Source organism: Eupeodes corollae, chromosome 3 (assembly GCF_945859685.1).
Source record: "Eupeodes corollae chromosome 3, idEupCoro1.1, whole genome shotgun sequence".
Classification (NCBI taxonomy): domain Eukaryota; kingdom Metazoa; phylum Arthropoda; class Insecta; order Diptera; family Syrphidae; genus Eupeodes; species Eupeodes corollae.
The window spans coordinates 88,473,104-88,500,148 of record NC_079149.1 but is presented as its reverse complement, the minus strand read 5'-3'; the positions used below and the strand labels follow the sequence as shown (position 1 = coordinate 88,500,148).

Sequence of the window (27,045 nt, the reverse complement as noted above, 5' to 3'; positions counted from 1 at the left end):
TGAAAATATAACCATGATAGTCAGCTCTAATTATTTATAAAATTCGTGTATTAGTATTTTATACATATTTGTATATGTATGTACCTGTAAAATTGTTTAACAATAATTCAAATTTCAAATTAATTCAAAAAAAGCTAAAAACTGGATACTCTCGGATGTTGTGGTCCGGCAATTTTTACTGAATCAGTAGGGTAAACTAACCAGTCGTTGGCACTTTTAAAATACTATATTCATTCAGATCATAGTATTCTCTCGAAATAAATATTAAATTGAAAAAGAGACTGGGATGCGATAACTGTTAACTTCCAATTCCGTCTGTCAATTTGTCTTGCGTTTTGTTTGTTTTATTGTTGGGTTAAAAAAGTTGTCAGTTGCATTTTTCTTAAACATTTTAAAATTACCACCAATATTTTCATATAAAGAAATAGTTCGTTTGAAAATCTAGTTTTGTTAAATAGATTTTTAGTTAAAAACAAATTTTTACCAATTTAAGCAGTATATCTTAAATGTTAACAAAATGGATCAATGAATATAATTTGCGAGATATCAATATCAAGAACCGACGTTTTTTTTATGAAAAAACGGAATGTTGGATTTTTATAAAAAAAACTACTGAATATCGAAAACAATATTTTCTGTGAAATAAAAAAAGTTTTAAGAAATTAGTTTTAATTTTTGAAAACCTATTTGAGTCGAAAGTAAATTTTTACCAAGTGTAAGTATTGTTTTTTTGTTAGGTTTTTATTTTTTGTAAAAAAAACTGTCAATTAGATTTTTCTCAAAATTTTACTGAATGTTAACAACAATATTTTTTAAAAGATAAAGTAATTCAAAGTTTTGAAAAGATATTTGGGTCGAAAATAAATTTTACCAACTTTTGTTAAATTTTCCTTAAAGTTTTTATTTTTTTGTTAGAAAACTGTCAATTCGATTTTTCTCAAAATTTTGCTGCTTGTTGACAAAAATATTTTTCAAAAGGTTAAAGTAGTTTAAAGCCAATATCTCAAAGTTTTGAAAAGATATTTGAGTCGAAAATCAATTTTTACTAAAACTTATTCATTTTTTTGTTTAAAATAAATAAATTGGGTGGTGCAACAGTCCGTTGTGAACCAGGGCCTAGTGACTTACAACTCTCAACCATTACAATAACTTACTATGGGAAGTTAAATATCAAAACGGCGCACTACAGCGCTAATTGGATCTCAGGCTAGGTTCCCTTGAGATCGCCATTTCATGGGAAGTTAAAAAAAAAAACAAGTATTAATTTTGAAATCATTGCCGCAAAATTTTAAACAACCTGTTGTTATCCCTGACAACAGTACTCGCACACAGGAATTGTTGAGAGTTTTAAGACCACGGACTGTTGCGCCACCTAATTTATTTTTGTTCTTTAGGGTTTAACAATTTACTAATTAGAAATTTGTTAAATATTTCGCAATTTACTAATTTTTACCTTTCTTTTGTTTTGCTTACTAATAAAATGCTAATTGCCTTTTATTAAAAAAACATGGTCTAAAAAGTGAAAGTTCGTGAAAATAAATAAAGCAAATATGCTTAAACGGACCTATTGATTGAAATGTCGAACTGTTGCCTGGAACACTCCATAATTGTACAGGTGTCATATGAATTGAGCACATCGTCATTTGACAAATTTTTAAGAAGTAGTAAGATGTTAAAATTGTTTAAAATTAGGTAAATCATCTTTTAAGCCGGGTATATGCTAAAAACGGTTTTAACATTTTACTTAATCGCTTACAATTTTGAGCCATTCAATCAATATTAAATATTAATAAAAAATTAATGGCTTTTTCTAATGATTATCACTCTAAAGCTCTGATTTTTGTCATTTCTAAATGCTTACGTTAGAACTTAGGAGGAGGCTTATAGTAAGAATAAGTGATAGAAACAAAGAAGAATGCTACAATAAAGGCCTATCTTCACTTTACTTACGATTTCTGTCGAACAGTGTAGAGCTGATCCAATGAATCAATGAATACCACATTCCATTTTTCATTAAAGAAATTTAAAAATGTGTACTTTAATACTTTTTAAATTATTGACACTTTAACTTATGACTGTCAAATAAATCACAAATTGGCATACGGCCAGCAAAATTCAATCATTGACACATCAATGATTGGCATGTGACCATCATGGACTGAGTAATTTTATACTAAAATATTAAAATCAAGCAAGCTTCTTTCGTATGTTTATTTCAAAATAAAATATTTCACAATGATTTTTCTTTTATCTTAAAATATTTACTAAGACTTTCTCTGATCACCTCTGTAGCATCAAACTTAAATTAAAATAAATATTGCCGTCTTGAGACAAAATTTTGAACATGGTTTTTGCCCTCTTACAAATTTAAAGGACAAAATTATTGTGATGATTTTAATGGTTTTGTACAAAAAAAAATTCTTACTTGGATGATTGTTAGTAATAGGAGTGTTTACCCTATAAAGAAGATGGATCCACACGGGTGGCGTAGTTATCTCAAAAATGTCATGGTTGACATTTTTGCTGTGCGACTTTGACATGCGATACTCGTTTGTACATTGTCTCGTTGAAATAACAATTAAATCGCAATTTGTTTGTTTTTTGTTGCAAGAAAATAATAAATAAGTTAACGACGTCATTATTGTCTTAAGGCTTGTTTGTTTTTTCTTTTCTTTTATATATCATTTAAAATGTATTAAGAAAAGCTGGTGCAGCATTGCGTTAATGGATTTTTTAAAAATGACTCGATTTTTACTAAGCGTTTATAATTTCAACTATAAGTTTAAAACAAAAACAATTAAACAGATTTTAGTATTATTAACTTTGAAATCAATCGTTTAAAAATGGATTAGATTATACACATAATAAGACAATTTCAAAAACGTGGCGTTTAAAAGCTTGTTATTTTTTTTATTAATCTCAGAAATAAATTAATCTAAAACAAATATAGAGTTTAATCTTATTATTGGTACGTTATTCTTGTACCTATAGTAAAAATTGATAAGATGACATATAACGTGTTGTTATAAGATTAATAACTTAAGCTAATTAAGCTTTATGCTAATTTAACTTAATAAAACGTTTGTTTATCAAGTTTTTGAACTCGCTTCCATCAAAGTAGCCAAACAATTTTAATTTTATTTTGACTACTTAACGTCTTTTGTAATAGTCATAAAGACTAAAGAGTTGTTGTTCTTCGAAAGTAGTTCTCGGAACTACAATGAAAGAATTAACTTTTAATCTGTACAAAAAAATGAAACTTTATTTAATTTATTATTTTAGGTAGGAGTTATTCGTTGCACCACCACAAGGTAGTTTCTTTTATGTCCTGCTCCTGTTCTACCGACTCGGATGAAAGATGTGATCGAAATGGAATGAACGAGAAAAAAGCGGAAATGCAAAATTTCTGCATTCTGAATTTTCTTACACTTGAGCTTTAGATTTTAATAGATGACATTGAGCTTTGAGTGTAAATGATTTATTTAAGGTGTGTGCGCATCCACTAAAGAGTTATCAATATGCTAATATTATCGGTCATTTAATTTTAATTAAAATGAAGTAATTAAATTTTTTGGTCTGATAATGGTTATAGATTGAATAACGTTAAACACAAATATATTCAAACGTTCCTGACACGAAAGGTAGTATTTTAGTGTTAATGGAAGACAAATTTCGGAGATTTAAAGAACAACAAAGCAGCTGGGCTAGATGGCATACCTGCCGAACACCTAAAAGCAGACCTCGATTTGGTTGCCAGTATTTTGTTGCCACTTGTTAAGTCTGTTCGGGAAAAAGAAACCCTTCCCAGTCAATGGAAGAACGGGGTAATCGTCAAGCTACCAACAAAAAAAAGCGATTTTAAGAGCTGTAATAACTTGCACGGAATCACCATTCTGTCCGAATTTACAAAGTTAATGGCAACCATAATTCTCTAGAGGATAAAATCTAAGATCGAGCCTGCGCTCAAAAGGCATCATGGGGGATTCCGCAGTGGTCGATCATGTGTCGACCACACCTTGCGAATTATTCTTGAACAATTGTCGGAATGCCAATCGCCCTTTACCTCATGTTTGTCGATTTTGAAAAGGCCTTCGATCGCGTTAGTCGTGATGTTATCTGAAGATCGCTTGGTGCTAGAGGCATTCCTTTTCGTTTTGCACAATGAACAGCTTTCCGACGCATTTGAAGTGCGACAGGGAGTGAGACAGGGTGATGTATTGCCACCGATTCTGTTCTTGCAATTGGCGCCTGAAGGAAACATTAAGCCATTTGGACTATGCAAACAGAAATGGAGACCTCAGCGAAATGTGCTACTCTCTTCAACAAAATGGGGAGGTGGCTGGCTTAAGGATTAATGCCAGTAAAACTAAGTTAATGCACACCAGCCGAAACCACCAACAATAGGTTATTGTGAGACAAGTGGCAGTAGAAGAGGTCACCCAGTTCAACTATCTGGGAAGCTATTTGGCACTCGATGGTGGAACGGACCTGGATGTAACCAATAGAATAAATAAAGCTGTAATGCATTGGGAATGCTTTCTAAAGTGTGGAACTCCAGGAAAATAACGCTCCGTACCAAGGAAAAGTTGTTTGAGTCTAACTCAAAATCCGTGCTGCTATATGCCTGCGAAACATGGAAGTGTTCTGCTGACATCTTGAGAAGGTTGCAAACTTTTGTCAACCGCTGTCTGCGTTACATCCTAAGCATTCAGTGGCCACAAACCATATCTAACGATGAACTGTGGCTCAGGACTGGCCAAACAAAAGTGAATGTTGACATCGTGCAGAGAAAGTGGCGCTGGCTTGGCCATACATTGAGGAAGCCGGACGATAACATAGAAAAGCAGTGCTTTCAATGGAATCCCCAAGGTAGAAGGTGGCCTGGAAGGTCAAAAGAAACATGGAGATCATCTGTCATGAAGGAAGCTCGGTCCCAAAATTTGGAGACGTGGTCCCAGCTGAGGTGTCGTGCTAGGAATAGAGAGAGATGGAAGGAACTGGTTGCCGCCCTATGCTACAGAAGTGGAGTTAAAGTGCTGCTGCTAGCAGCCGGAAACGAAGAGGAAAAAGAGATATTCATTAAGAATGTTTTCTTAGTAAAATGTCAAAACTGTTTTAATAATTTAAAGGGCTAAAAAGATGATTTTGCTAACCTTACAACAAATCTTATAACGATTTTAGAAATTCACGTTCTCTCATTAATTTAATTAAAGTTAAAAAAAACAAAATGGTTACGTAAAGTTTAAGTATTTAGATTTAGATTTGACTTTTAAATTTCCGACATTTCAAATGATTAAATCTGTTTGACAAATTAACGCACCAGTTACAGCTTTCATTGAAATTAATCCAGGTCAGGACAGGTTTTGGAATGAATTTTGGACCTTTAATTAGGAAAACGAGTACATATTTTAAACTGATCAATCAAAATTCACATAAAGAATTCTATTTTTTGCTAAATATGTATTTTTCTATTTAAGGGGCCAGTTATAGCTATAATTGAAATCGATCCGGGAACATTTTTAAATCGATATTTGACTATGTTTCCCTCCGATTAGAAATGAAAATTATATACTGATCGATCGGAAATCACCCAAAGAATGTTTTTGAGGAAGAAAAGTGTAATTGCGTATTTGTTTTTCTCTAAAAATTTATTTTCCTATTTTCCGGACTGAAATTCATTTTTCTGATCAGCTGATACTTTTATGTTCAAAAGTGAAACGAATTGTTCCACTGATTTGTGTTCCAATTTTACACAATTCCAATGACAGATTTCTGTCAGTAAAAGTTTTTCGGGGGATTTCAATCAGGAAATTTTTTTTCAATGACAAACATTTTTAATAATCGTTATAAACGACCTGCCAAAACATTTCCAATGATAAGTCCCAATGATGAAAACCAATAATAGCTATATTGGCCCCTAAGATTTCTTTGGCTTATGTATTTCTTTCAGGAACTAAGGAACAACTATTATTACTAAATATTAAGTACATTTTGAACTAGAAATGTAATCAAGCCTTAACAATAATAAGTTTTTCAATTGAGATTCTTACTGCAGCAAATCTGTTTAGTTTTTTTTGAAATGCTTAAAAGAAATTGATGGGTCTTCTAAGCCCAACATTCGCTCCCGAAAAATCATTTTAAAGCTCTGAATGTAAGTGCTAAGTTCATATTCCTAAGATTTCAGAGATTTCCGTATTCTTTAAAATATATAAACCAAATTTCCCATAGTGGAAAAAAAAACTCTGAAAAAAGAATTTTCAAAATTTGATTTTTCAATTAGGTACAATTCAAAATAGGTAAGCCATAAATACAAAGCTTATTTCGCTTTGCCAAATTTGTTGTTCTTTATTCTCCTGCTGTACTCAAGCCTACTGAGAAAATTTAGCCAGATCAAAATTAGATTTTTGTGAAGCTCAACAGTAAATCAAGCAAATTCTCAAAAAACAAACTCTTGACGTCTTAGAGTGTTCGAATTTCTTATCATCCCTTATAATGTAGCAGATAACAGCTTTATTTACTCGTAATACCCAATGACATAAGCAGACTTCTAGTCTATGATGTTAGATGATTGATAAACATTTCATTCTAAAAATAATTGTTCTATTAAAAAACATTCTAAAAATTGAATACTTGTTATATTTTGACAATTCTTTTTACTGGAAGCAATTAACAACTAATATATTAAGGCTCCAGTAATCAGTGGTATTTTTGCTGTCAAAATGAATATGAATAGGTCTAATAATTACCTTTTCTTAGTAAAATAAAAAGCAAATAACCTTTGTGTGTTCAAATATACTTGAATGATAAATGCTTTAGACGCTGTAAACAAATTTCTTTATACATGTACTTCATATGCTGGCGGTATTTTTCTACTCACAGTAAAACCCGGATAAATGCTTTTTAGCTTAAGTACCTTGTTATTCTGAAAAAATTCTAAGAATATATTTCACATAAAACTTTTGTTATGAATACTTTTCGCTTAACTATCCTGCTCGCTTGGTTGCCTTTCATATTGTATTTTTTTGTTTAGGTTAGCCAGCAAAAAAAGCAAACATTTTCAGTGAGCTGACAAAATACTAAAGCTCCTTTTCCCAAAGTGTTTAGTAATACTTAAGCCTGGCAATTCAAACCCATACTTAAGCGGGTTATTTTGCAACTGTCTAGGCTAGGTTAGGTTAAAGTGACTGTCCGTGATGAAGTAGGACACACTTCGTGCAATTTAATGAATCTTGAGGCTTTCTAACGAAACGTGAGAGGCTGATTATGCTAATTTCATTAAGATCGTTTAGATCGTTATAGACTAATTCTCCTAGGTATTGCGTTTTTGAGCTAGAGCAAAGCATTTACAAAGGAGGTGAGGAACTGTTTACTTTTCTTCCTTATCCCTACAGCTTTTGCAAAATTCATTTAAGAATACGTCTAGCCGCATGGCGTGGTTTCTTATGAGACAGTGCCCGGTTGTGGCACCGATTATCGAGCTTCTGTGTTTTTGACACGTGGTGGTGTTATTCCAATTATGGTCCTAGCAGACTGCAGACTTTTTATCGGCCGATAGTTTGGTCGGCTGCTTAATCAGTATGGAGAGGAATGCATATGCTCATTTTATCGGCCGATAAAAAGTGTGATGGGCTACCCGATTACAATCAAACTAATCTGTCGGCCGACTTTTAAATGAGTATTGGCGCATACAAACCTGCCAAGCAGGTGAAGATTCCGATCCTACTGAATTTTTTATTCATGGGTATTGCTTGGTGCCAATATTCTTCTTACACCATGGTCTCGCCATATATATTATGAATGATGTTGCATATCAACTTTTACCACAATACGGTCATTGTACCAACTCCCGTCTTAATTTCATGTGGTTCAAACTTTCCGTGAATAAGCACATCATTCACTATTGTTTTCTTTATCGGAGCAAAAACCTGGACAGAGTTTAAACTTCTCAGGAATTTGATGCTCTGTCTGACGCCATACAAAAAATTGTCTCCCTGTATCCTCACACTGAAATTGTTATTACCGGCGGTTTCAATGTTCACAATTCTTCGTGGCTTCGCCATTCGGGCTAGACAATGCCAAAATATGAGGAATTCTTTCTCTTCCTCGGTTTCTACGCTTGTTGTCAATGACACTCCTTTAGTAAGCTCTATTGATAAAGCCAACTTATTTGCAAGGCAGTTCGCCAAAAATTCCACCTTACCAGATAATGACTCCCCCAGTTCTTGAACGCGTAAATGATTCTATGGGACCAATCTTTTTTCGTACTCGAACTGTGGCGAGAGTTTTTAAAGATCTCAACATTCATAAATCCGTTGGCCCAGATGATATCCCCGCTATTATTCTGAAGAGGTATTCTTCCACGCTGTCAAAACCACTGCGTAAGCTTTTCCATCTATCCTATTCTTCTGGGCTCGTTCTGAGTAGTTGGAAAACTGCATTTTTTCAGGCAATCCCAAAATAAGGCGAATCTTCTTCTCCCACATGGAAACGCTGATTAATTATCAGCTTAAGAAATATCTTTAGGAACGGAAGCTTCTAAATAACCGGCAATACGGCTTTCCGAGCAATAGGTCCACTAGTGATCTCATGGTTCATCTTACCGAACAGTGGAACAAATCTTTACATCGTTTTGGAGAAAGTAAGATTATTGCACTTGATATTTCAAAAGCATTTGATAGGGTTTGGCCCTTGACTCTCTTATCGAAAATGCGTGCTTTCTGTCTTCATGAATCCTTCCTTCATTGGAATAGTAATCACCTTTCGAATCGTTCAATACAAGTTGTATTGGATGGATTCAAGTCTGAAAACCACAAAATAAATGCTGGTGTGCCCCAAGGCTCTGTTCTGTCTCCAACACTCTTTCTCATTTTTATTAATGATCTCTTGTACGTGCAAGAATTGGCGCAAGATGGTTATCGGCGGGCCGCCATTAGCGAGCAAAAGTATAGTGAAGTACCTTGGTATCTGGTTAGATCAGTATTTATATTTCGACAGACATATAAATGCTGCTCTGACCAGGGCCTGAGGAGCCTTCGCTCTGACGAAATGGCTGTTTTTAGCAGTCGGTTTGACCCCAGAGTGAAGGTAATTTGCTTCGTGGCCCACAGACGGCCAATGATTGTTTATGGTTGTCCTGTGTGGTTTAACGACGCCCCTTCCCAGAAGAGAAGTTTCGGGTGTTGGAGCGGCAGTGTTTACGACGCTGTACCGGCTTATATCGAACAGCCGAGTCTTCTTATGTGCATTACTATTCCAACGAGGTCCCATGGACTCGAATCAACAGAATTGACAATTTCGTGATAAAACCCGTTCGAGGTCACATTGCAAGAGCTATGTCTTCGGCCAACAATTTAATTTTCGGGGCTTCTATACAATAAATACTAATAAATACAAAAATAAATACAATTTAATTAAAGTAAAATAGATCTTAGGACCCAAAGGCATTAGTTTTAAGTGTTATAGTTTAACTTAGAGTGTCCGTATGGGACCATTAAGTTAGTTGTAAGTTATTAATAATTAGGCTAGTTTTATGAATTTTTGTCTAGCTTTAAGATAGGTTTAAGAATGAATTAATAAAAATGAATTAAAATAAAAGTGCGTTGGAATGTCGTGCACGGGGTCTTGTTTTCAATCTCTGACTGTGCCAACTAATTTAAAAAAATTATTTTCGCGGGTACTGCCTCTTGCGAGGAATTGACAAATTCTCCAAGAGTAATTCTTGTCATGAAAAAGTGCTTTCTCAAATTAGCCCCTCGGATTCGGCCTAAAATTGTAGGTCCCTTCCATTCCTGACAACAGTACTCGCACACAGGAATGGTTGAAAGTTGTAAGTCACTAGGCCCTGGTTCCCAACGGACTGTTGCGCCACCCAATTTATTTATTTAGACTTGACATGTACAAAATAATTGTGTGCACACGTTTAAAATCAGCTGACACATTTCTATAACTTGTGTTTACGCCTTAAAATCCAAATATAAAAAAGAAAATATCTTATCGTGGATGCCATTTTTGTAAAACATTATTATCACGTTGAATTCAAGGTAAGATACTTATCCGGGTCTTACTGTTAATACATGTTTTGAATGCAATTCACAATGCTCTAGCAACAAAATGAACACAAAGTCCCGACTTTCGATTTCTTCTGCGCGTGAAATGTTATAAAAATGAAAATAAATTTCCCTACATCAAAGATGTTTATATTTTCTTTTTTAAATATTGACTCAGCGTCAGAAGCTTTACACAGTACACACATAATAAAATACTCAAGTGAAGGTGTACAAAATATGCTTGGACTTTGAACCAAAGTTTAAAATAGATTTATTTGATTAGCAAAAACTGACCCATTTCCCGAGAACATCGCATTAATTGATAGAAACTATGTTAAGATGTGGGGTTCAAGAAAAAGTATTCAATTTTATATGAATACAAACTAAATTTATTCAATTATACAATTTGTTTTTTTAAAAACAATTACTCAGGTACTCAAAAATGTGTTATCTGAGTCTAGTTCTGTGATACTTTTTTTTATATTTTGTAGATCGTTCGATAAGATTTGGAATCAATTATGTTTGCTTATAATATTTTTATTATTTTATTGGTTGGTGATTTTTTTTAAGGGGCAGTAGCCATTTTCAAGAACAATTTGATATCAAAACCAAAACATTGGAAAATGTTATCTTTCTTGATAAATACCGTAACTTACCTGTTTTGTTAACAATATTTAAAACTGTTGATTTCAATTTCCAAGAACTTAGGAATCAATTGAAACCATTAAAATAACTTAATTGGATTTCCAAAAATCAAGAATCCTAATATTTAGCTACAAATGGTGGCAGTCCCAATACACTGTGTTGAAGATGAAATATTTGACTGTTAACAGTCGAATTGTTTTTTCCTGAACACCGTTTATTTTAATAAATATGATTTAAAATCATGAAAATGAAAATAAAAATAAACCAGCATAGGTGTTCAGTTCATATATACGTTTCCCCCCGATGTAATGGTTGGGCTCATCAGGAGATGATTATTACACCTTGAATAAACCGAGATTCTATATAATCTGAGCTACATAGAGCTACTTTGAATTATATGGTTGCTACAAGTCTTCAAAGAAGATAAATTACTTACTTACTTAAGTGGGCGCTACAGTCCTGTATGAACTACGGGCTTCACCCAACAAACTTCTCCATCTAGCTCGGTCCCTAGCTAGATGTCTCCAGTTTCGCGCTCCAAGTTGGGTGAGGTCACTTTCTACTTATGCGCGCCACCTGATTCGCGGTCTTCCTCTACTGCGCTGTCCTGTGGGTGCGGATTCGAAGACTTTCCGGGCCGGAGCATTGGTTTCCATGCGCTCTACGTGACCCAGCCATCTTAGTCGTTGGACTTTTACCCTTCTTGCTAAGTCTACGTCGCTGTACAGCCCGTACAGCTCGTCGTTCTATCTTCTTCTCCACTCCCCTTCGATGCATACGTGACCGTAGATCACACGAAGAACTTTTCTCTCGAAGTGACCCAAGGTGCTTTCATTCACTTTTGTCATAGTCTATGCTTTTGCACCGTATAGCAGGACGGGGATGATAAGGGTATTATATTAGCAACACTTTGGTCCCTCGAGAGAGGACCTTATAACTCAATTGCTTTCTTAGTCCAAAGAAACAGCGGTTAGCAAGAGTTATTCTGCGTTTAGGTAGACGAAGTCTTTGACTACCTCAAAGTTACGTCTGTCGATGGTAACGTTTTGACGAAGACGTCGGTGTTGTATGTCCTTTCTTGACGACAGCTTTGTTTTGCCCTCATTAACCGTTAAACCCATTTTTGCCGCCTCTGCCTCAATACTCACAAAAGTGCCATTGACATCAAGTTGAGTTCTTCCGATTATGTCAATGTCATCAACATATGCCAGTAATTGGACAGACTTTTGAAAGAAAGTGCCTCTAGTGTTGACGTGTGAGCTCTGCACTATTCTTTCAAGCACGATGTTAAAAAAATCACAAGACAGCGCGTCACCTTGTCTAAAACCTTTTTTGGCATCGAAAGGTTCTGTTAAGTTGTTTCCAACCTTTATGGAGCAGCGTGAATTCTCCATGGTCATCCTGCACAAACGGACGAGTTTGGCAGGGATGCCAAAACTAGACATGGCTCTATACAGCTCGTCTCTGTATATGCTGTCATATGTGGCCTTGAAATCGATGAAAAGATGGTGGGTGTCGATTTGGTGTTATTGGGTTTTTTTCAAGATCTGCGTAATGTGAATATTTCATCAACTGTGGACTTTCCTGGTCTAAAACCACACTGATAAGGACCTATCAGGTTGTTGACGATGGGCTTTGGACGTTCACATATTATGGCAGAGAAGATTTTATAGGCGATGTTAAGTAGACTTATTCCTCTATAGTTGGTGCAGTTTAGAGGGTCTCCTTTTTTCAGGATCGGGCAAACAATACTGAGGTTCCATTCATCGGGCATGCTTTCTTCCGACCATATCTTACAGATAAGTTGGTGCATGCTCCTAACCAACTTATCTCCAGCTGCTTTAAAGAGCTCGGCATTCAAGCCATCTGCTCCAGCGGCTTTATTAGACTTCAACTTAGATATGGCAATCTTTACTTCGTCTAAGTCGGGAGGACGGGATTGTTGGCTTTCGTCGTCTATATCGAATGGGTCATCCTGCCTGACAGCGGAATTCAGTTCGTCGTCGCCGTTATACAGTCTGCAGAAGTGGTCCTTCCATATCCTTAGCATTGACTGCGGTTCCACTATGATGTTTCCACTTTCGTCTTTGCAGCCTTCGGTTCTAGATTTATGTACCTGTGAATTTCGTTTCACCTGTTCATAAAACTTTCGAACTTCATTTCTGCTTTTAAACCTCTTAACATCTTCGACCGCACGCTTCTCATGCCCTCTCTTTTTCCTTCTGAGAAGTCGGTGTTCCTCTCGCCTGTTTTGCTCATAGAGCTCATGAGCAGCTCTCGTCCTTTTATGCAGCGCCGCTTTGCGTGCCTGTTGTTTGGCTGCATTTGCCTGTCGACATTCCTCATCAAACCAGGGGTTTCTTGTTGGTGTTTGAAACCCAGCACATCAGAGGCGGCTTCTTCTGATTGCATCATGGCAATGTTGCCACTGGTTTTCGATACATTGTGTTGGTGGCAGAGAACTTCGAGAGAGGTTACTTGTAACTCGGTGGGAAAAGGATTTGGCGATCTCTGGCGGTTGTAGCTGTTCGACGTTGTACCTTCTCCCAGCACCTCCCTGTTTTGCCTTGGGTTTGGAAATCTGAAGTGCTACTTTGGCTACAACGAGGTAGTGGTCCAAGTCGATGTTAGCTCCTCTGAAAGTTCGGACATCCATGATATTGGAAGTGTGTCTGGCGTCGATCGTAATATGGTCAATCTGGTTGACGGTAGATTGATCTGGAGAACTCCAAGTTCCTTTATGGATGTTGATTTGTGGAAAACTCGTACTGGCTACCATGACGTTTCGCCCTGCATCAAAATCTATGAGCCTGAATCCGTTGTCGGAAGTATTGTCGTGCAGGCTGTTCTTCCCGATTATTCCACCTAAGATGTCTTCTCTTCCTAGCTTGGCATTAAAATCGCCCAGGACTATTTTAATATCGTAGCTAGGGCACTGCTCATATGTTTTGTCTAAGAGCTCGAATAACATATCTTTGGTGTTGTAGTCTTTCTCTTCTGTGAGGGCGTGCGTGCATATCAGGCTAATGTTGCCGAATTTAGCCTTGATGCGTATGGTCATGAGGCGCTCAATGACGAAGCCGCATCCAAATAAGTGCTGTTGGTTTTCGTGGTAGCCGTCACCATAGTAAATATCGCAGTTTTTGTTCTTTTTGCCCGGCCCATCCCATCGTATTTCCTGGATGGCGGTGATATCTGCTTTATAGCGGTCTAGGACCTCCGCTAATTCTTCGGCCGCACGTGGTCTGTTAAGGGACCTAACATTCCACGTGCATATCCGAAGTTCGTTGTCCTTTATTCGTTTGCGTTGGTTGTCAACAGTAAATCCGTCCTTATCCGAGCCTTGTTGGTGCTTCGCAACTATGAAAGAAGATAAATTGTAGCTATTTTTATTGCCTTGCTATGGGACAGATGAAATATTTGACTGTTAACAGTCGAATTGTTTTTTGTCAATCTTCAAAGCTTATGTCAAGAATTGCGTTTTTCACAACTTTTACAACAATTTTAGTTGTAAATGTCTATAGACATTCCATATTAGCGAATAAAAAAAAACATAGCTAAAAAGACGAATTTGTACTAATTTTGGAACTTCCGGGCTTCAAACTAAAAAAAAAGATAAGGTCTAGATGTCAATTATGAAATTTTGTTTGAAGGCTTTGTTGACAATTCAATTAACATCTATACTGAGATAAGTCAACCGTTGCAGAGGGAATTTATATATATTTTTTTTATAAGTATCATAAAAAAATTCAATCACATTATTTAAATAGGAAAAATAATAAACTAATAAACTAACCTCGTTATTAATGTTAAATAATAACGTATTCTGACCAACCCACGCACTCAAAAGCACATTGTTTGTCTTAAGAACCAGCGACAATATTGCGTGCTACGTTAAGCATTATTTTTATTGCATTTCCGCAAAGAATTGAAAATCAACAAAGTCGCAATATGGCCGCAAGAAAGTTCAATAACTTTTTTGTGTTTGGCATTGAATTCTTATTGTGCGACTTCAAAATATAAACAAAACTTGTCAACCTTGATTTAGAATCAAAACAACAAATTGTATCAAACAAATTGAATTGATAATGTCGCAAATACAAATTTTAAAGTAGCGTATTTGGGTTTAAGATTAATTAGAGTTAGTCTTAAGTTATTTTTTGATATATATTTGAGATGAAAAACATTGATATTGATAAAAATTGTAAAAATTGAAGGGCTAACAATTGTTTCGAACCAAGTCTTGCATTTTTTTTCATCCACCAAAAATGGATTGGTTTGTCAAAAACAGCTGAAATATTTTCAATAATCTTAAAGTTATTTACAAAATTTAAAAACTAAAAAAATATTTAGTAATGCTTTAAATTTTTTTAAGAAAAAAAAGGAAATATTCAGTTTTTAAAGAAGAAACCTTGAATAAGAGATCGTCAGTTAAATATTATATTCTGAGAACAAAAACTAAAGTTCCTGCAACCTGTCTTCAACAACATCTTTTTTTTATGTACATAAAGGCTTACGTAAAGGGTTTTTTTTTGTCAAAATTAATTATCTATTAAAGACAAAGGTGAACAGTTTTAAACGGTTTTGTTAAATATTAAAGCCAATTTATTAAGCTTAAAAGAAGATTTACCTAATTTTAAACGATTTTAAAATCTCACTTTCCCTAAACAATTTGTTAAAGTTGAAATCATGGAATGGGTTCTAACTTTTAACAATTTGCTAAATTCATATGATATCCAAGGGCGGATCCAGACTTTTAATCAGGGGACTAACAAACTTAAAATATAGGTAGATGAGAAGTTACTCACTACTTAAAAATGTTCTGTAAAGGACATTTACAAATTTCAAGGGCTCAAGTGACAACTTTAGTTATAAAATAATATAAAGTATGGCCAATTTTTTTAATATGGGCGACTCACTACATATGAAAGCATTCCAAGATTCCAACAGTTTTCAAGAGCTAAAATACAAAAGTTTAGAAGGTTTTTGGAAAAGAAATGTAAGAAATTGTTATGAAACGTAGGTTTTTTTAAATATAATATTGCTACAAAAATTCAAAACCCCAGAAAATGAGAGAGGGTTTTTTGACTAGTTTTTTAAATTCAATTTTCGTGAGTCTATTATTACTATCACTTTCAGTCTGCTGACTCGTAGAGTCAAAAAAATAAGTTGGGAAGAAATTTTTGTGTAGCACTCACAAATTAAACGGTTCCGAATCTCTTTTTACTTCAAATTCCAAGAGATTCGAGGCCTTTATATCAATATGTGTATATGAAACGTTCATTATGTTTTTCAATTACCAATTATTTTAACAAAAAAGTTAATTTTGATGTTTTTGGGACATTAAATAAAATGCACGACTATGTAGCTACAACTTACTTATGTTTTCCAAAAATTCGGTTTAAAAATATTTATTATGTTTTAATATTTAAAATTGTATCTACAAAATAAGTTTTGTTTTTCTCAAAAATTTAAATGCCATTTTATTTCTCAAAAAACAAAATTAAATTATTTTTTTTATGTAAAATCAATAGAGCGGTTTTTTTTTAATTGATTTTCACATTAACAATTTTTAAATTTTCTGCTTATAAATTTACATTGTACATGGTGACCCTTTCTGAGATATCGAGTTTTGTTAACAAAAATCAATATGTTTTTTTTTCAAACCAAAAAAAAAAAAATATAAGAAAACTTAAAAAAAATAACGGTTTTATGGAGGGTACTTTTCTGAATCAATATAGAAATACGTTTTTCTTGTAGAAGGAAGCCAAATTAAAGAAAAAATTTAGAAGTTTCGATAGTTTCGAATTTTCGTATTAAAAAAAAAGGAAAAAACTTTTTTTTTTCGACTTTTCTACCATCATAATGTCATGTTTGATTAAAAGCTCGAGTTCAAAATTTCTTACGAATTACGAATTTTCGAGACGAAGGCGAGGTTCAGGATTTAAAGCAATTTATTATCAATTCGACGATCTCTTATTCAAGGTTTCTTTTTAAGAATCTGAATATTTGCTCTTTTTTTAAAAAGAAATTTTATGAAAATAATTCAAAGCAGTACTAAAGTTTTTCCAAGTTCTAAATTGAGTGAATTTTAGTTGTTTTTGACAGCAAACTGCTTTTTGGAAAAAGTCGTTAAATCTTGGTCAAAAGTTGTTGAATTTGTGTTGTGTTATTGGAAAAGGGCTGAATTTCCGATTCTTATTATGTACTTGGCCCAGTCCTCTGTTAAAAGTAGTACTTTTGAAAACCAAAGTTCAAGGAAGTAAAATATAAATTTTGTTTGCATATATAAAAAAATAAATAATTAAAAATATAATGGGAGTCATATCCATTAACCAAAACGATAGTTTTGAATGCAATGGAGTTCCTAGGAAAATAAAAAAATATCTTCCAGTGGGGGGGGGGGTCATGACTCTTACGGCCCCCCTTCTATATCCACCATTGATGACATCTGTAAAATTATTTTAAAAAGAGTAGTGAATTGAATGGTCCAGCCAACAGTTGTGAATTCCAATTAATAAGTTTGTTCTCACGAACTGTCACTTTTTAGACAAAGACATTTAGTAATGTACTAGTCTTTAGCAATTAACTAGGAAGGGTTAAAGTTTTGAAGTCATTTGGTTAATTGTTACAAATTTAGCAAATTGCTTACTAATAAATTGCTAAACACTTACAACAATAAGTTTAAGTGCTTAAAGAACTTTTATGATCTTAATTTACTAGAGAAATCTCTAGGATCGGGCTTTGAAAATTAATTTTAAGAATATAAAATGTCACAGGAACAGCAAAAATGAAACTTTCGTTCAACTAATGGCGAATAGAATAACATAATATAGGTTTTATGTCTATTAATTTATTTTAAAAGATTTGAATATCTCAAGAATTAAAATGAGAAGGGATTCTGCCACCGGAATTTTGTATTATTATATTGTAGTTTCTCGTCAACTTATTTTTAAACCTAAGTTATAGTTTTTGCTTTTTTTTAATTTTAAAGAAATTAAGTACCAAAATGTCGCTATTTCGTTAAATTCTAGGAACAAACAAGTGCTGTTGGTCTGGACAACATTATCCGTGTTTTGTTGGAAAATCTATCCAAAATATAGCAGGATTTTACTCGAATAAAAAAAAACAATATCCATAGTATGAATAACACCGATAAAAGCTAGAGTAAAATCTTACTATAGATGGGTTTTTAACATTTATACGATCCTCGAATGTAATTTCGTTCTCAAATGTTGGTACGATTGATATTGCATTTGTATCTCGATAGCTGTGTTCGTTGAGTAATTGTGTTTTTGGAATCATTTTTTTTCCATTGGGAAAAAAAATCAATCCATTACTGTTGATATTATTTAGTTTTGTTAATGAAAATGGACTAACTGGGCTTATTTTGCAAGAAAAAAACAATAGAAAAGATAATTAAGTTTTTCTATGTTTCCACCAAGGGTTTATCTCAGTTTAGATTAAATAAATCTTCATGGTGTTTCCACCGCACAAGAAGATTTAAAAATAATTAAGTTTGACAGCATTTTCTAAAATGCAAATGGTGTTTCGATGTTTCTTATGAAATACAAGTGAGATAGTTTGATTCTTGTTAAACAGTGAAGAACTGATAAGTTCAGCACCGTATAAAAATATGCTACCTAATCCATGTACATTTTTTTTATTTGAACCAAAACTATATTATTTGAACACAAACATTCAAATAAACAGACCATAACGTATTATCTGTAAAATCAACTCCTCCACACCCCGACCGGAATCTAGGCGAATCAAGTTCATTTCAACTCGATTCAGGTGTATAAACAATTGAGGCGATCTTCAAGCTCGCTGCAACACCACATATTAATGTAGTAGTCTACAAATATACCCCTTCCTTGAAGCAATTGTTAAATGAACTTTTTTTTAATCGAATCTCAATTTCCAGATGTTTTCTTACCATTTCTTCTTGAAAATCGTCCATTTTATTAGTTTTAGTTAGTTTTTTTGCTAAGTTTTTTAAATTATTATTCTAACAGATCTTCTTTCAGTTGTACTAACTTTTAAACACAAAAATCTAGCTACTGCGGATTGTTTTGTTTTCAGTTTTTACTGTACTACATTTATATGGAATACCAAAAAACGCATTTATTAACTTGATTTTTCTAATTTTGCTGCCATACATTACATAAGCATTTTATACTATTTTGATCTCAGGAGTTTCTTCGAACCTTTGGAAGACAGCAAAGATCATACCACTTCCTAAAAATGATAAGGGAACTGTATATGCACATAACTCACATCTGTCCAAACTCTTTGAAAGACTTCTTCAGAAACAAATCAAAGCTTATCTAACAGCAAACTCTTTGCTCACTCGAAAACAATATGGCTTCCGTAAAAAGCACAGCTGTACAACAGCACTCCTTTGTGTGATTGAATAAGGGCGATGTTGCTTTCTTGCTTAATTTTTTTAAGTCTTTTGCAACTATGTCATTCTGCCAACATAAAACAAGCAGTTCAAATTGGTGACTGTTTGTACAGCTTTTTTACCTACTTCGTCCCATGTTCCTCAAGGGTCGATATTGAATCCTATACTATTGTTCCTGTCATCTGTATGCCGATGAATTTCAACTTCGGTTGTCCTCTTGGACTCATTGAGAATGGTGACTTTAATGTCAATGAAGACCTTGAGAACATTTCAAACTGGTCTAACTTAAATGGTCTTTTCTTGAACAGCACAGCATTCGTGTAATAGGTTCAAAAGGCCATAACATGTTTGACGATGAAAAAGGTGAAAGAGAGAGCCTGCTCTAGAGGAAAAGTCTATAGTACCTGCTAAAAGCTTGTGTAGAAAGAAATTATCAGCGACTTCGTGGTGTTTTTGGAGGATATGCAAATTAATAGAACAGAAAGAATCAATATTAACATCGTGCATGACTGTTCGGTAGGGAAGATGTGATTGCTTATGGATGAATGTTATGAATTCGAATTAAGGAACATTGATTTCTAAGAAATTTGTTCGCACGAGTCTGAAATGAGTCAAGATTATTTTGAAGTAAGCCAAAATCAAATGGAGTAGAAATGTTAAGAAATGTTCCTATTGAATATGTAGAAACTTCAAAAAACCTCGGCGTTTACTTTAAACGGTCACTCACTTCAGACAACAGAAAATGGAATTATAGGCACAGTGGCTGAAACACAAACACGCTTCAGCTTCGGCTTCAACTACGTTACGTTGGGCCTGCTTCGAGGTTGCTTTCAATGACATTTCTAAAATGGCATTTCTGTCATTAGCAGCTGTTATTTTTTCTCAAAATAAAAAAAAACATGAGTTTTGAAATCGAAATAATTAAATTTATCACGGAAGTATCTTACACAGCATATAATGGGAATCCAATAGAGCTTCCGTTTGGAGTCACACTACGTAACATTACGTTATTTCCTTACGATTATCAAATGAAACGTGAGGTCAAAGCTTGATTGTGATAGCATGCATTCAATTCCTATGGATGAACTCGTAAACGTCAGGCAAAGCCTAATCTGAAGCGTGTTTGTGTTTCAGCCATTAAGTTTTTTATGGGTAACTCAGTATTTTACATCAGTAAACACACACATGTTGCTTGCCAAGACTTGTGGGTCCAACATGACAGGATAAGAAATGCATAAGCTCTTATTCATCGGGTAGTGCGAAAATCGTTCCTGTTTTAATAAAATATGAGATAAGATATGTGATATCAATCAAAAATAACTAATTCTAATAATGAATTACAGTAACGAATTAACGAGCCATAGAAGTAAGGAGCTTTTGTTTGTTTATTTATTGTTATTGTTATCTTTCTTGTATTCAATAAAACAAAAAATTGTCTTTCTATCTCGAGCTTTTTAAAAAAATCCTCTTACTCGAACTTATTGTGACAACCAGTGAAAGTTCAACTTAGAGAGAGTCGACTGTAGTTAGACCAAGTCTTTCTAAACAACAGTGTTCTTAAAAAATCTAATAACTAAAATTGTCACTTAAGCCTTTAAAACATGTAAATTTAGGGTTACCCGTTATATTTTTCAATTCTGTCAGTCTCCTTCACAGAACACTTTTAAGCGGTTCTTAAATTGACTGACTAACTAATGCCCCGTTTTACCGCTAGCCATTAAGTTTAAAATCCCAATTAAAAACATTTAAACATTGAAAAAGGAGATAAGTACAATATGTACCTACCTTATCAAACTGACTTTTAAGAAGAATCAAAATTAAGAAAAATAGACCGCATAGCTAATTTAATTTGCAGTTATGTTAACATAAATATTTAAAAATAAATTTAGCTCGTGCCAATACTAAATTGATTCAATTTAAACCTACATATTTAAAAAAAAGAAAAATTAAGTGCCCGTTCAATTGACCTAAAATAATGGTCATCTGCGTCCATTCAACTGATCAAATAGCATAACAACTGGTTAACTGTCAAGCTGCTATGACGATCCTTATGATTAAAATTAATTGTTTTTAAACATTTTGTTAATTAATAGTGTCAAAACACACACCCCTTTATTCTTCAATAGAAACAAACAGAACTAAAAACCAAAATCATGGGAATAATGGAAGTGAAAACATTGCCTAACCGGATTCATCTGCCTCCGTGGCGCAATTGGCTAGCGCGTTCGGCTGTTAACCGAAAGGTTGGTGGTTCGAGCCCACCCGGGGGCGTATAACTTTTTTTAAATTAAATTCGAATTAAAATAGTTCTTGAATCGTAAACAGGAAACATGTAAAATAAGAACACTACTTTCGAGATTTGGAATAATGATGGGATAAAAGTACCAAAGAAAACCTTTAACAAAAGCTTTAAAGAACTACACTGGTCAAAAAGGTCATTAAAATTGCATCTTTCCAATGGGTTTTGGTAGCCTTCATTCAAAACCGACTTAAAAACTTCTTAAATAAATATATTCAGGTCAGGTTTTTGAGATATCAATTTTAAAATATCTTTTTGAGGCTATCTAAATTTATAAAGTCGTTTTGTTTTTTTCAATAAAATCCCTTATGGTTTTCCAAATCTATAATCCTATTCTTCAAAATTGAAATACTTCAAAAGTTGTTAGATTTCAACTGTCTCACACAAATCTAAAAGAAACGCTAAACGGTTTAAAAGTAATGGCTTAATCACAAACACGGTTCAGCTTTGGCTTCGTGTGCGTTACGGTGGGCCTGCTTCGAGTTTGCTTCGAATGACATTTCTATTATTTCATTGCTCCAAAGGGCAAATATTTTGTTTCAGAAAGCAAATTTTCAGATAATTGAACTCGAGCTTCCGTTTGGAGTCACATTACGTTCTTTTCGTTACGATTGTCAAACGAAACGTAAGGTAAAAGCTCCATTGTAATAGAATGCGTTGAATTCCTATGGCTGAACTCGTAAACGTCAGACGAAGCCGAAACTGGAGTGTGTTTGTGATTCAGCCATAAGTTTTGTTCTTGCTTTGAATCTGGTTAACAAATCTATTTGAATTATAAAGGGTGATTTTTTGGAAGCTATAGAAAAAATTTAAAAAAAAACACATACAATTAGAAAAATGCATGAAATCTTTATTTAAATCGATAGTACGGTACATATAATTTAATTTTTGAAGATTATTTTATGCAAATGTTGACTGCGCCTCAAATGATCCATCCGCTTAGTCCAATTTTGGGATACCCTTTCCAATATTTCAGCAGGTATATCACGAATAAATGCTTCACTGGCACTGCTGTCTTCCAAAGCGTCATTTGAAGCGGACTTGTCTGTATAGACATGAGCTTTAACATAGCCCGTTAAAGTTCGCTCCCGTTCAGACACAGCCCTACTGAACCGAAGGAACTCTGCTCCGCCTTGTGCCATGACGTCCCGATTGTACAGGAGTCGCCTATCCACGGTCCGTCGTCTGACGTGGTAGATTAGCGGAACTGCCAATCTATCCTGTATCACACCGCATCTGTCTAAAAAGACGAATGGAATTAAACCGCTCAAGACTGCACTTTCACAATACTCGTCGTTCGGATAGAACGCCCCGAAAATTAAATTGGTCGAAGACATAGCTCTTGCAATGTGACCTCGAACGAGTTTTATCATGAAATTGTCAATTCTGTTGATTCGAGCCTAGTTTTATAGGACCTCGTTGGAAAAGTAATGCACATAAGAAGATTCGGCTGTTCGATATAAGCCGGTACAGCGTCGTCGTAATCACTGCAGCTCGAACACTCGAAACTTCTCCATCTGGGAAGGGGAAACGTTAAACAACACAGGACAACCATAAACGATCATCGACCGTATGAGGGCCATGTAGCAAATTACCTTCACTCTGGGGTCAAGCCGACTGCTGTAAAACTGCCGTTTCGTCAGAGCAAAGGCTCCTTTGGCACTGGAGCAGGATTTATAAATCTGTCGAAATATAAATACTGATCTAACCAGATACCGAGGTACTTCACTACACTTTTGCTCGCTAATGGCTGCCCGTGAAGATCAACGATGACCATCTTGCGCCGATTCTTACACGTATCCCTCGTGGCCCTAGCCAACGGAGTCGGGAACAGAATTGTCTCCGACTTCTGGACATTTATTTTCAGTTTCCAGTCGTCGCAATATCGCTGAATCTTGTCGAAATCACGCTGCAAGAGAATTCTAATAACCTCGACCTTTCGGGCCGTTCTGTACGCAATTAGATCGTCGGCCTCCGCAATTGCCTTTCTTGGACTACCTATCAGATCGCTGGTGTAAATGCTGAAGAGAATCGTCGAATTCACCGCTCCCTGTTGAAGAAGAAGTTACATTGCAACTTTTGACAACAAACTTTCTACCGTTAAGCATATCATAAAGTATATACAACAATGGCTTGCTTATGCCAAGCCTGCTCAGTTTTAGGTAGAGACCCTCTAACCATACGGTGTCAAAAGCCTTTTCCAAATCAACCAGAACAGCACCTGTGCATTGTTGGTTTGATTTATTCCATTGGATATCAGAAACGAGCTTTGACGCAGCATAAATTGTGTCACGACCCGCCTTGAACCCGAACTGTTTATCCGGAATAATTTTGTTGTCCGCAGCCCACTTAGTCAGAGCATTATTAATGATCTTCTCGAAAACTTTGCTGATGCTCGGAAGAAGATTTATCGACCGAAGATTTGACGGGTTGGCGTTGTCCTTTCCCTTTTTCGGGAGAGGATGAACCACAGCGGTCTTCCAATGCACTGGGTAATATGCATTATTGAAGAGCGTGGTGTAAATTTCATTTGCCTCCATAGGTAAATGTCTTAGTACAACGTTGGATATACCATCGACACCTGCTGACTTTTTGTTTTTTATTTTAGGATGAGCTGAAGCTCGACCTTTGTCACTAACAAGGGACTTGGTCCCGTTTGCTCGGCGATTATAGCATTTGCCGAGGAATCGCCATCGAACCGCCTGAAACCGTGGTTCTCAGAGTGATTAAGTAAGGCTCTGTTTTCAAGGTCGTGTTTGGGGCAAATGCTAACATTCACCTTGTACACTTGTGGAAAAGCAGCTCCCACCGCCTCCACTTTTTCCTTCGGATCTTCAATTATGTAAAAGTCATCGCCAAAGATGGCTTCTTCTGGATCTATTTGCGCTGTCATGAGTACGTCTCTGTTTTCTTCGGTTGACAGTAAAACAAAACACGAAACGTATACGTCAGCTATTAAAACCAGTGTTGTCAAAAAGGTAATAGCTTAAAAATCTGCCTTCATTGAAAAACATAAAATTGAGGTCTAAAACGGGTATTTTTAAAACTTGAGCAAATAGTTAAAATTAGAGTTTGGATTTGAAATCAGCACTAAAAATTTAGTCCAAAGCGTATTTCCCAAAAACTAATAAAGTATCAAATTCAAGGTTTTTTCGAAACTTGATATACTCGCACATAGATACAAATAAAGACTCATAACTAATGAGAATTTCCAGAAATTAGGTAAGATACTAAAACGCTTTAAATTGTATCTATAAGAGCAAAAATTATACTTTTCAAAATCATCATAAAAATTTTTGTCAAGAGATATTTTGAGATTTAACTTAAGTGTTAGTATGTCAGAGCGTCTTTAGAAAGATGAGAGCGCCTTAGGATGCTTCGAGAGAAAAATTCTTCGGGTGATTTTTGGCCCCGTACGCATAGATGGAGAATGGAGGAGAAGATATAACGACGAACTGTACGGGCTGTACAGCGACACTGACCTAGTTAGCAGAATAAAAGTCCAACGGCTTAGATGGCTAGGTCATGTAGAGCGGATGGACATCAACGCTCCAGCCCGGAAGATCTTCGAATCCAATCCCGAGGGACGGCGCAGTAGAGGAAGACCGCGACTCAGGTGGCGCACCCAGGTGGGAGAGGACGTCAACCAACTTGGCGTGCGGAACTGGAGACAGCTGGCTATTGACCGAGCTGGCTGGAGAGGCATGTTGGTTGAGGCCCAGGTCCGCCCCGGACTGTAGCGCCACCTTAAGTTAGTTAGTATGTCTAGAGAAACATATTTTAAAAGAACCTAATCTGATAGAAAAATTTAAAGGCGAGATTCGAATTAAGGACATCTTTATCCTTCAAAAAAGTTTTTTCTTTTGTTTGTGTAACAGATAAAAAACTTAATTTTGTCGACCAATTCTATCAATCTTTTTATGGTTATCAATCCAAAGAATAAAGCTGATGTCATCGTTTATCTACTTTATTTTAATCTTGGTGTTCTTTTTTTTTGATACAACCCAGCCCAGTTTTTTGTGTTTCCAAAATGTTTATTATCTTTAATTGATTGCAAAAAAAAGAACAATAAAATAAACACTTGATCATTGTGACAAAATTAATAATAACTTGGCGAGCCTTCTTTTGTAATTGATTGCTATTCTGATGAAATAAGCAATTATTTCAAGACATAAGTAAACGAGACTTGAAACGTGTTCGTCGTCGTGTCCACAATAAATTAATGAAGTATTAATTTAGTCGATCACTTGTATTGAGACAATAACTTAATATAAAGTTGTAATTAAATAATCGTTTAAATATCATTGTTATTTAAAATTATTTATTACAGCACGACGACACTTGTCAGAATGTATCCCTAAAGTTATAATTATATAGATAAGTCCCATTTTAGGCTACAATACTGCAACTCGTGTCATGGAAAACCAGTTTGGTATTTAATTTCAAAACTTGTAGATACATTTATTAAACATATGTATGTACATATACATATGTATGTTTTTCTGTTTCTTTTCACCTGAAGAAAATATTAAAAGCGAAAGAATATAAACAAAAGTATACAAAAATACAAACACTGCGTTGCACTTGATTTAATACTTGATTTAATACTAAATGAAAATGGCTGTAAAATTTTTCCAAAGTTAACATAGGACCATAGGACATAGGAATACCGAAGTCAATTTATCAATTTTATCAAACTCAGTAGTTGGTAACACCCTTAAACCACGTAAAACTTGAACTTTAGGTGAACATCAATTGAGTTTATTGGTTACGTCCTGCGCTTGATATTTTTTTTATATTTAGAAAAACTAAAATGATTAATAAAAAATAAATAAACTTTTTCATGTGGCCCCAAAGAAGAAAAAAGTTCAAGGTGTTAAATCCCAAGATTTTGGTTTCCAGTTGTGATCTAAAAAAATCTAAAAAACAAATCTTTTGCCAAGTTTAAGAAATGAACGCTGAAGTGAATTTAAAATACGACCCAAAGCGATTCTGGTCTTTTATTAATTCTAAACGGAAATCAATTGGGATTGATATTTCAAAAGCATTTGATAGAGTTTGGCATCAAGCTCTCTTATCGAAAATGCGTGCAATTGGTATCGATGAATCCCTTCTTCGTTGGGTTAGAAATTAACTTTCGGACCGTTCAATTCAAGTAGTATTGGACGGGTTCAAATCTGATATATAAACGCTGGTGTGCCCCAGGGCTGCGTTTTGTCTCCGACGCTCTTCCTCATTTTTATAAATGATCTTTTGTCTGAAACTTATAACCCACTAAATTGTTTCCCGGATGACAGTACCATCAGCTTTTCATATTCGTTTTTAGATTCTCATCCTTGTTCTTCGGATATGGACTACCAACGGCAGCGTATGATAAGCTTATTAAATTCAGATCTTGACAGCATTGTTCAATGGGGAATCAAAAGCCGTGTAGAATTTAATGCTTCAAAAACTCAATGCTGTCTACTGTCGCAAAAGCGTAACCCTCCCCCAATGCCATTATCCATGAGTGGTACTTGCATCCAGGAGACTGAACAGCTATCAGTCCTAGGTATGTGCATTACAAACCACTTGTTGTGGAGTGATCACATATTTGACATCGCCAAAAATTCTCCTAGATGAATAGCAGAAAGGTCTGAGTGTCACTT

At 34.8% G+C, this 27,045-nt stretch overlaps 1 protein-coding gene and 1 non-coding gene across 2 annotated transcripts in view; both read left to right on the top strand.

Annotated features, from left to right (window-relative positions):
* The window catches only part of LOC129948873 (6-phosphofructo-2-kinase/fructose-2,6-bisphosphatase-like), a 210,986-nt gene that overhangs the window by 10,080 nt on the left and 173,861 nt on the right, over nucleotides 1–27,045 (top strand). The gene's annotated exons all lie outside the window — the stretch shown is intronic.
* On the top strand, nucleotides 21,296–21,369 carry Trnan-guu (transfer RNA asparagine (anticodon GUU)). Its single transcript has one exon. It is a non-coding gene; the product is annotated as a tRNA-Asn (tRNA).